The sequence below is a fragment of the Oryzias melastigma genome, linkage group LG11 (assembly GCF_002922805.2).
Source record: "Oryzias melastigma strain HK-1 linkage group LG11, ASM292280v2, whole genome shotgun sequence".
NCBI lineage: Eukaryota > Metazoa > Chordata > Actinopteri > Beloniformes > Adrianichthyidae > Oryzias > Oryzias melastigma.
Genome location: NC_050522.1, coordinates 9,866,583 through 9,877,640, shown reverse-complemented (window position 1 = coordinate 9,877,640; position 11,058 = coordinate 9,866,583). Strand labels below are relative to the sequence as shown.

The 11,058-nt window shown below is 37.2% G+C and overlaps 1 protein-coding gene across 1 annotated transcript in view; it reads left to right on the top strand.

Annotated features, from left to right (window-relative positions):
• The first annotated feature begins 2,207 nt into the window (after positions 1–2,207).
• cpne4b (copine IVb) overlaps positions 2,208–11,058 on the top strand; it is a 43,769-nt gene continuing 34,918 nt past the window's right edge. The window contains exon 1 of the mRNA XM_024259529.2: positions 2,208–2,512. The gene's annotated coding sequence lies outside the window, so the exon portion shown is untranslated. The remainder of the gene's footprint in view (positions 2,513–11,058) is intronic.

Here is an 11,058-nt window from a genome sequence, read left to right as displayed (position 1 = left end):
TTTTAAAACTTAGATTTCTTAATATGTCCATCAGAAAAATTCCACTAGAGTAACTAAAATACCACTAAAATACAATTTACAACTGTCTGCCATACAACAAACTATCCTTGTCTATCTATGTAGCGTTTAATCTGTCTGTAATTTTCAATTTTTTATCATGTCATAAACAAGACAGTTTTATTACAGCCGCAAAGTTATGTTTTTCTGAAGTAATAAGTGAACATAAACATGGACAACGGTGAATAAGTCCAGATATTTTTTAACAAACTTTTGCTCAAATACAATAATGACCCACTCTGATCATCAGTCTTTTAGTCATGATCATGCCATTTTTAGCCAAAATCAAAAAGCCTGTGTTATTTTCTAGGAAATAGTTTTTGCAGAGCATCATGTCTAGCCCCTTCTCCTTCGAGTTGTGGACAGGACTATTGGCACAGAACTAGCCCACACCGTATAGTTTTGAACCAAATGCCAGGACATACATGGATCCAGCTGTCTACAAGTGGATGGATCAGAATCGTGAGGGAGTTTGTAGCCTGCTCATTGCATTTTTAGGTCACATATGCATTTTTTTCAAACTGTGTTTTTTGTTTGCCACCATCTCACAACGATTCGACTAAAGAAATACTCAGAAATGCAATTTTAAGTCCTTTACATGTCCTCCATTAACAGACAATACCACAAGAACATGTTAAAGACACAATTTTCATTAGACATTTATTTTTTAAGTGTTAGGATTTGATAAGACCTTTTTTTGGAAGACATTTTTATAAGGAATATCCTAACTACAACAACCCAAAGAAACACCTTTTTTATTTTTTCTGAGTCCTTCAAACAAATTCTCACAAAAAATGTATTTGTAGGAGCCACAAAAATAGACTTTGTGGTTTGATTTGTAACTGGGATGCTATCAAGACTAAGGTTTTAAAGAGATTCAAATAAAAAACACAACGTATGCATAAATTGGCTTCACTTCATACTTCATTAAACATTTATCATTTTTTGCAACTTGTGTGATTTTACGAGAGAAATTGTAACAACAAACCATTTTAAAGTCTCTGATCATCTTTTGATTTATTGTAAAAGTGTTCACATTGGTATTTCAATTATAATTATGTTTTTAGCCAAAATCATAATACACTTGTTTAATTTTCTAGGACATAGTTTCTGTAGAACAGCAGGAGTTCATTAGGGATTTTCCTATTTGGGGCAACCTCGCCCCCAGCTTCCCTTTAACCCATTTGTTTACAAACTCTCACGCTAGCTTACAGCCCCTCACACCCCCAACCTAACATTACTGGTAGCTTAAAGGGGCTCTACCATTAAAATTCTACTTTTTGAGGTTTTAAGTGCATTTTACTCTTCATTCCTCACTATGAAGAACCCCAAACGGTATTTTGATCCGTTCATGCATTTAAGAGTAATCCTCTAAAAACCTGCACTGTCTGCAGCAGCCCCTCCCATATACACGAAAACGAGCGGATGACGAAAGATCGATGCCAACAGCTCCCTCTAGGAAGAGTCTGTGCTGCAAGCCACATCGCTTCAACCTGTAGGGGGCAGCACTATACTGACTATATTTTCAAGAAGGTAAAAAAATATATTTTAATTTGTCAAAAAATGGCAATGACCAACAGAGAGCACTGTTAAAGCCTCATTTATAGAGGTCAATAGAGAAAAATAGTTTATCTACTGTTTGGTTACCCTTAAAGGTTGGATGCCTCAGAATGGAGCGGAGCTTTTTCCAACGACATTTTTGTATGCTTTTGATTCACACCGGTTTGAATAAGGAAATACTCAGAAATACAATTTTAGGTTGCATTTTCTTAATCTATATCCTCATTTATCAGAAAAATGCTACAAGAACATATTAAGAATACCAAAAACACAATTTTCATCAGAATGTCTTTAAAACATTAATTGCAATGCTGTGTTTTTACACCAAAAAACTCCTCAAAGACAGCTTCGAAAACATTTTGATTTATTTTAAGCGTAAGAACCAGCAGGACTCAGTGGGTTTCTGCTGTCAAGCGGTCTCAGGTGTGCGGCCGGTCGCTGCTCATTACAGGACCCAGCGAGGCGCGTCGCAGCCAATCAGCGCTGAAGGCGGAATCTCTGAGCTGCAGTTCATCTCCATCACCACAAGATGGCGCAAAAACACCGCAACCAGAAGCCGCGGGTCCCCTGGTACTCCGCGCTCCCATGCGGCCCCCTGACGGAGTCAGCGTATTGCAAACTCCAGCAGAGTGGTGTAGCCTCCTCCTCCCTCCTCATCCCTCACTCCTCCGGGCGTGCGGAGCGCATCCTCCGAGCTCCAGCTGTAAGGAGTTCAGCTCGGACTGTCAGTGCCCAAACCGGTCGTGCTCTGCAGTAGGTGGGGGTGCAGATTGAGGCGAGAACAAGAGATCTATCACTGCGATGGGTCCGGAGGTGGGGAGGCTTTCGTGATTGTCCAGTGAACGGTGGTGAAGTTCCTCAGCTCCGCTTGGATCCCCCTCTCCAGGACGCAGAGGTGAGTGAGAATCTCCTTACCGAAGCAGCCTGGATTCTTCCTGAGGGGGTAACAGAATGTTGGGGTGCTTTGCACAATTTTCTGTCCTGCCACTGATTGATGCAGCCTGCTCTGTAAACATGCAGCCCAACACAGAAACAGTTTGTGTTGTTTGATTGCTTAAATGACTTATTCTAGAGCAAAACAACACAATAAATCATCTAAATATACATATATTGTCAAAAAATATTTATTTATTGAAGCAGTTTCTCCATTAATTTCTGTTTCTTCTCTCTTTTGCATCTTTAATTTCCAAATATCTTTCACGATCTGACTAATCCATCAGCTGTCACATTAACTTTCTTCAGTAATCTTTCAGTGTCAACTCAAAAAAGTTAATCTACAGCTTGATTTCTCTATTTATTTTGATTGCTTTTGATAGAAGGGAGCTGAACCTGTCTCATAATTGAATAGAAATATGTCGCAGGACACTGAATTAAGAGTACAGGTGAGGGTGCCATTCACCTTTTACTCCTCGTGACCGATTTGGCATCCACTTGCACGTACGCTTGTGCACAGACTAAGGCGAGGGTCAAAACAATCAAGCTCTAGTGATTGTCACAGTGTGTAGAGAGTGGGTTGAGAGTGAAGTGCAGTGGAACGATGCAGACGTGGCTCAGCAATCAGCTGTGGCTCTTCGGGTTTTTTATTTGCGACTTGCATCAGGCTCTCCTTAAGTGGTCGCAGTTTGACTGTAGTTTTCAGAGTGCTAGGAATGGCATATCTTTAATAGTAACAAACTTTTGAATCAGAACATTTTCAGAGTAATAAAACATACAATTATGGCTTTTTGAATGTTTGTTTAAAGTCCCATTTGAATGAAAATGTGTTTTTTAACATGTTCTTATTGAAATTTTCTCACGGTGGAGGACATATATAAAGGAAATGAAGCTTAAAATTGCATTTCTGAGTATTCTTTATTCAAAAAGTTGTTAATCAGAAGACCATAACTGCTGTTCGAAGATGCTTGTAGGTGTGATGCGGACGCTCTATGGCAAGCCACAAGCACCCTTATGCATCCACTTGTAAACGACTAGATCCATGTGCATCTTCAAATAGTGGTGAATCAGGAGAATAAAAAACATTTCAGTTTTAAAAAAATCGTATTTATGTTGTCGAAAATACACTGGGCAGGCTACAAGTATGGCAAGCAAAAAAGACTATAAATCACTATTAAAAAAACACCACGATCTTTGCTCCATTACGATGCATTCACTCGTAGACGACTAGATCGATATGCGTCTTCAAAATCAGGGTGAATCAGGAGCAGCCAAAAAGAAAAAAAAGCACATTAAAAAAGATTTTATTTGTTTTGTTAAAAATATTCTGAGGGGGGCGGGGGGCACAAGTATGGCAAGCAACGGTGACCATAAACCACCAGTAAAAAGACGCCATAATTTCCGTTCCATTCTGATGCGTCCACTTGTTCACGACTAGCTCCATGTGCAGCTTCAAATCGGGATGAATCAGGAGCGGAGAAAATCATGCAGATTGAAAAAGATCATATTTATATTGTTTAAAATACAGTGGGAGGGCTCCAAGTACGGCAAGCAAAAGAGATTATAAATCACCAGGAAAAGAAAAAACACCATATTCTCTGCTCCATTCAGATGCATCCAGTGGTAGACGAGAAGATCCATGTGGTACTATAAATCAGGATGGATAAGGAGCAGCCAAAAAAAGCACTTTGAAAAAGTTCGTATTTGTTTTGTAGAAAATACACTGAGGGTTGCCAACAGTACGGCAAGCAAAAGAGGCCATAAATCACCAGGAAAAAGAGGCCATAATTTCCACTCCATTCTGATGCATTTACTTGTACACGACTAGATCCGTGTGCAGCTTCAAATCGGGATGAATCGGGAGCAGCCAAAAAACAGCACTTTGAAAAATATTGTATTTGTTCTGTAGAAAATATACTGAGGAGGCCACAAGTACGGCAAGCAAAAGACACCATTAATCACCAGGAAAAAGACGCCATAATTTCAGCTCCATTTGGATGCATCCACTTGTAGATGACTAAAATCGGGGGATTCAGAAGCAGAGAAAACAATGCAGTTTGAAAATATCATATTTGTTTTGTTGAAAATACACTGGGCGGGCTGCGAGTATGGCAAGCAAAAAAGATTATAAATCACTAGGAAAAAACTCCATTCTGATGCTTCCACTTGTAGATGACTAGATTCATGTACGTCTTTGTTTTCATTGTCTGAGCTAGTATCTGGCTAAAAACTGTACGACTAGACCGGATAGCTCCAGGTTTGATGCACCGCTAAAGTAAGCTGTAAGCTAGCTGGAGAGAGTGTTAACAGATAGATGATGGGAAGGACATTAATTTACTCCATGCAAATAATTTTGAGGTGAATTACTAATGCACTATTGCCGCTCTGCAGAAACTATGTCCTAGAAAACAACACAAGTTTATATTTTAGCTGATTTAAAGACCAATGGGAATGCTTTGCAGTGGACCAAAAGACGATCAGAGTGGGTCTTTACATTTCTTAATACATGTCCTCCTTTTGTCAGAAAAATGACAATAAAACGCCAAAACAATGTAAAAAATTAAAACATAAACCCAATCAAAGCACAACAAATTGCAGAATGTTTTTGCCTACAAACATTTGTTTTACTGTTCTAAAATATTTAAATGTTGAGATTTATTTAAATGTTTTTGTTCATTATAAAGCAAGAAAATACATCAATTGCATTTCAGAAGTAGTCTTTTTTAATTTTTAAAAAGATATATATTTTTCCTGATTGTGTGATAAAGTGTAATTGTGAGAATTAATTGTCACCTACAGCAATGTGTAACACATGTGACAGCTGATGCTTAACTGAGCAACCGTGGCAGCTCCTGCACACAACAGCTCAGGAAAGAGAAATGTTCCATATCTCTTTTTATTATTGGTGTCATCTGCTGTCAGCTGGAACAGACAGACATCTGCTGCTCCCCACACGCACACACAGCGAACATGCACACACTGACACAAACCACCCTTCACAAGACCACAATCAAAACCAAACTTTTGCCCCTCCCACTCAGATCTGCTGTGTGTTACACACCTGCCATGTGGCTCCGTCCACGTCTCTGTAAACACACCGTTCACTGAGCTTCGCTAAAAATAATCACACATGCACCCTTAGAACATGAATTATGGAAGAAGGGGAAGAGGGAGAGAAAGACATTCAGGTCAGAATCAGACCCACTTCTAAGAGCTTGACTCCCAGAGGATGGTACTACTAGACCACAGCATGAATATTCAGCTGGTACCATCTAGAACCACAGACCTGCGGTCATCCTGCTTTTTGGGCTAACTGGACCCGAGGCCACCCAAGGGTTCTGCCCTACACATTTATGGGCCGGAAAATCGGCGCCGTACATTTTCGGATTAATTATACATGGGATGCAGTGTTTCCAACACAGCAATAATCCTCCGGCTAAGTTTAACCAAGTGTCACCAGCTTTAGGCTACACTTGTACTATAAAAGATCACTGCGTCATTATACGCTTTGCATGCATACATCCCGGAACTTTAAACATCAGGAGTTTAGAGAGACTTTTTTTTATCCTCACCTTCACTGCGTATAATTGTGGGGACTGGAACGTTTGCCCGGATACAGCCCCTTCCAAATGTTAAAAACGGGCCCATCAACACCTCTGCAGCCCATTAATTAACACATTGTCATTTCTACACCCATTGAATATGTGAGGCTTCAATATATTTAATGCAGCTTGTTAATTTCTGTGCACCATAATTGACGGTAGTCTGATATGTTTCTATAAGCCAATTTCTTTTAACTTTTAAGGGTAAATTAAACCAAGCTTAAAATCTAAATGCCAAAAGCTGAATGTTTAAAAAACAGCAACAAACATTGCCTGATGTTTCTTAAAGGCCCACTCCAATCATCTTTTGATGTATTGTAAAAGTATTTCCAAAATTATAAAACCTGTATTAGCGGTGCAACAAAAACGGCGATCAATATCGGAACTATCCAGTATTTAGCCATATGCTAGCTCGGTGAAGGAAAACAAAGATGTTTATGAATCTAGTCGTCTACAAGTGTGAGCGTTTACAACCTTTTTTTTTGTAATTTATGACCCCTTTCACTTGCCGTACTTGTGGTCCGCCTAGCGTCTTTTCCACAAAACAAATCCGATCTTTTTCAAACTGCATTTTTCTAACTGTGTATTGAACTGGATGTCACCCATAGAAAACACATTATCTCCAGCTCCAACGAAAGGAAGCCAATTAATTTCTGCGAAATGGACTTCTCCATGTTGGAGCCATATGACAGTGATTGGACTTAGTTGGTTTAAGTCAATGTTTCTATGGCAACTACTGTCACCAATCATGAGTAAGCTTGTTTGATGTCCACAACCCTTCCACTGAAAGTTGGAGAATCTGTCAATCACTTCGGGGGTGGGTCAGGAGGGGTCACTCAGTCCAGTTCTCTATATACAGTCAATGTTTTTTCCTGGTAATGAATGATCGTTTTTACTTGCCAGAAAGAAAAACAGTTTTAAGCTCCAACATCAGAAAAATGCCACAGAAACAAGTAAAAAACACAAAAAACATTTTTTAATAAGATGCAGGTCTTGAAACCTTTTTACTTTGTGTACATTATACTCTTTCTTAAGTCACTCCACTGGCTACCGGCTCATTTACCCATAGATTTGATGATTCACCCTCTCGTTTTAGTCACACAATCTTTGGCCGTTCTTTTATGTCACTCTACTCCTCGGCTACCCAAAAGTAAATTTATGTCTTTTCAAGTCATTTTTACACCTGAAATTTGGTGCATTTTTTAAATTGAACTTTTATTTGCATCTTAAGTGATTGTCTTATAATTGCATTTTTTTGTATATCGTCTTTATTGATATTGATATTTTAAACTTTTGCTTTTTTTAATTGTTTTTTAGCTTTTTAGGTTGACAATTTACCACCTGTCTAGAGACAAGAGATGAAATATATCCTAATTCTGGCTCATTTCATGCAATGTTTCTAATGTGCACTGTCCCTGAGAAGTAAATACAATTGAAATTGAACGTCTTCAGGCCAGGCGATATGGGGTAAGATAGCTGTCAAAAAGAAACATATTCATAAATCATATTTTGTATTCACAAAAAGAAATTCGTATTCATAAATACAAAGTTGTGCAAAATTTATATTTTGTGCCAAACTTACATAAAAAATACGAATACATCATTTATTTTTACGTTTAACATGTCTCTTTTTAATTTTCCTTGTTTTGAATACGACTTCTCTCTGTCTGACGTAGTTTTGACAGTTAGGTAACAGGAGAAATCCGTATCCAAGACAGAGAGAAGTCGTATTCAAAACAAGGAAAATTAAAAAGAGACATGTTAAACGTAAAAATAAATGATGTATTCATATTTTTTATGTAAGTTTGGCACAAATATAAATTTTTGCACAACCTATTTATGAATACGGATTTCTTTTTGTGAATACAAAATATGATTTATGAATATGTTTCTTTTTGACAGCTATTTTACCCCATAATGCGACCACATATGAGAACGTCGCATTTTGGGTTATATTACCATATAGTTAATTCTGCATAACTGCTAACCTATGGCTACATGTGTAATGTGTTATCTCAAATATTAACTCAGGTCTTAAGTGGTTAATTACGGTAAAATTTGGTCCGGAAAGACCAAACAGTGAAAACATAAGCCCCTGATAAAATTTGTACAACAACCTTTTACACTTTCTAGCATTGCTTTGTTGTGCATTTTTAAAACATTTCTAAGGAAGTGCCCCTGAAATATGATGACCTAACAGAATAAGTTTCCCTCTTGTCCAGCCCACAATTACTTTATGCTTAATTTTGCATTTCTTTGCTGTTTAGGGAGGCTAAGGCATTAAATATTAACTGGTAAGGTTTAGAAAAACACTGCGCTTTGCCTTAAAATAGATCCTCCAGTGTTGCATGTTTCTCATGACGGGTGCAGTTATGGCTCCTCTGCATTAGAACTCAGGATGCAGACAACAAAAAAAATGATTACTATCAGGAGAATAAAATAAAATAAAATCCTCATGTCTGATTGAACTGACTTTTTGTGCTCGTTTCACGCTTTCAGGCCACGCTTATCAAGAAGGCTTTAAGGATTCAAAACAGGTGGGCCACAGAAGAGAACAATGTCTTCCCAACATGTTGAACTAATCCTTTAAAAGCCCTGCTCGCCTTCCTGTCAGGCTATAAGTGAAGATATGCCGAAAGCGCCTCACAAGAGTCAGCGTACACGCTCAGAAACGGGCGTAAACACTCAAGAGGGTGCCGCAAATTAATAGGGGAGTATAGAGAAGCCGAGTCTGCATACACCCACACAGTTCTGAATGAGAATGAGCGAACACACCTGCGTGTGATGATGGACTTGAAGAGTTTTTACTGCAAAACCATTAGATATACTTTCTTTTGTGCACCTAGAATCAATCCTGTCCACAACTAATTGATTCTAGAACTGCAGAAGCTCCCGTTATTTTTTAATGCTTTTAGAGAATTAAAGTAATGTAACATCCGAAATGCTTTAGTCACAATGAAGTGTCTAATTCTTTCCAAGTTCACTGTAAAAATACGATGAATTATTAATAAGCCGTTCTTCATTACCGTGGCAAAAAGCTGTTTCTATTAGATGCTAAGGACATTATAGACTTGGTAGAAACCTGAGTGGCAATCCGATGACATTTCCTGGAGACTCAGCAGAGAGCTTTGAATGTCTGCCTCTTTGCTTTAATCCATCATTTACACAAGTGTGTGCGCTGGGGTTTTTGAAAAATAACAAAAACTTTTTTTTTTTGGAAAAAACGGTGAATCTTAAATGTTGTGAAACACAGCAAGGTTATGGGAAACTGAAAAAAACCTCAAAAAACAGTATTTGCGTCCATATTGTGTGCTGTACATGTGGGAACGTTTGGCCACACTAAACCGGTTTAGTGTTCCAACCTTGACCTGACAGTTTGAGCGCCGTCTGCTAAGTCGGGTCTGATTCACCCGTGTCGTTCATGAAAGTACATGTACTCCATCTGTCTATCTATCTATTAGGGCTGCCACAATTCTTGCTTCAAAACCAAACTTTATGTTACACCAATCGAGAAGAAAGTGAATCATAAAGTGTCAAACACGTGTTGTCTAATATTTAATATATTTAATACAGTTTTATGACATTAAGATTAGTATTAGCCAACTGTAGGGTTTATGTTTAATGTTGTATTATTTATTTATTCATTTTGAACTCAGATAATGAATAAATAAACATAAACAGAGGTTTCAAAAGGGCTTTGACTGTAAATTAACAACTTATTAAGTCTACGCCCCTTTTTTAAATCCAGTCCAAGCTAATTAAAGCAAACAGTATTTGAACAGAATTAAATAAAATAAATATATACAACAAAACAATCAATTATGGTCAAAAGGAAAAAAAATAGATAAAAATACAATTAATCTTGTGTCTATTAATTAAATCACTATTTATAAGTGGTTTGAATTTAGTTCTTTATAAATTAATATTTTTAATGTCTTACCTACAGTCTTGAGGAGATACAGTGAAGTTTAGGATTTGTATTTATTATCACTGTATTTACTATCTCTTACATGGAAGTGCCTGTGGCTGTTCATTGTTTATTTTTAAGCAAAGTTGAATTATTCAGAAGTCAACCAGGTTGCCAAACTTTGATCATTTCAATCTGATAAATAGTAAGTTAGTCAGCTCTATATAATTTAATCTAGGGATTATTCTTGTTTTTTTTTTCTGAAGAAAAACATAGTAACTTTTACCTTAAATGTCTTAAATAAATCATGTATGGGATTATGAAGGAATAATATTATATATACAGTAATGGCTAATTAGAAAAATGTTGAAGATGCTGATTTGAACATTTTTGAGTTTTTTTTATTTGTATGTTTCTTCCAACTCAATTTTTCATTAGTTATTACACCAATAGATTTTCTGACACTCTTTCTATTTCTTCACTATTAATCTTATTTGTCTTAATAATGCAGGTTGTTCCATTTTCAATTACCATATACTTAGTTTTATTTAAATTTAATGTGAATTTATTCAGATCAAACCAGCTCTTAAATGTAGTAAGTTCTTGTCCAGTTGCATTGAAAAGCTCCTCTAAATTATCTCCACAAAAAGATTTGCATCATCTGCAAACAACATTGTTTTTTAAGAACCACTCCAATAAAAATTGCGATTTTGATCTTTCTTTTAACATGTGGTTGTAGCATTTTTTCACAACGGAGTACAAACATAATGGAATTTAATATTAAAACTGTCTTTTTTAAAATTAAATTTGTGATGAATCAGTAAAAGACAAAAAAATGCAGTTTGAACAATCTCTCAGTTGTGACATAGAAGCTGAAATGGGCAAACCAAAGTCTCCACCTCCGCTGCCATGTTTGTTTGTTGCACCGCTACTGTTAGCTTGGGGACTAGTTGTGAGGGGCTGTAAGCAGAAGACAGTTGGATGATGGGATATCAGCGG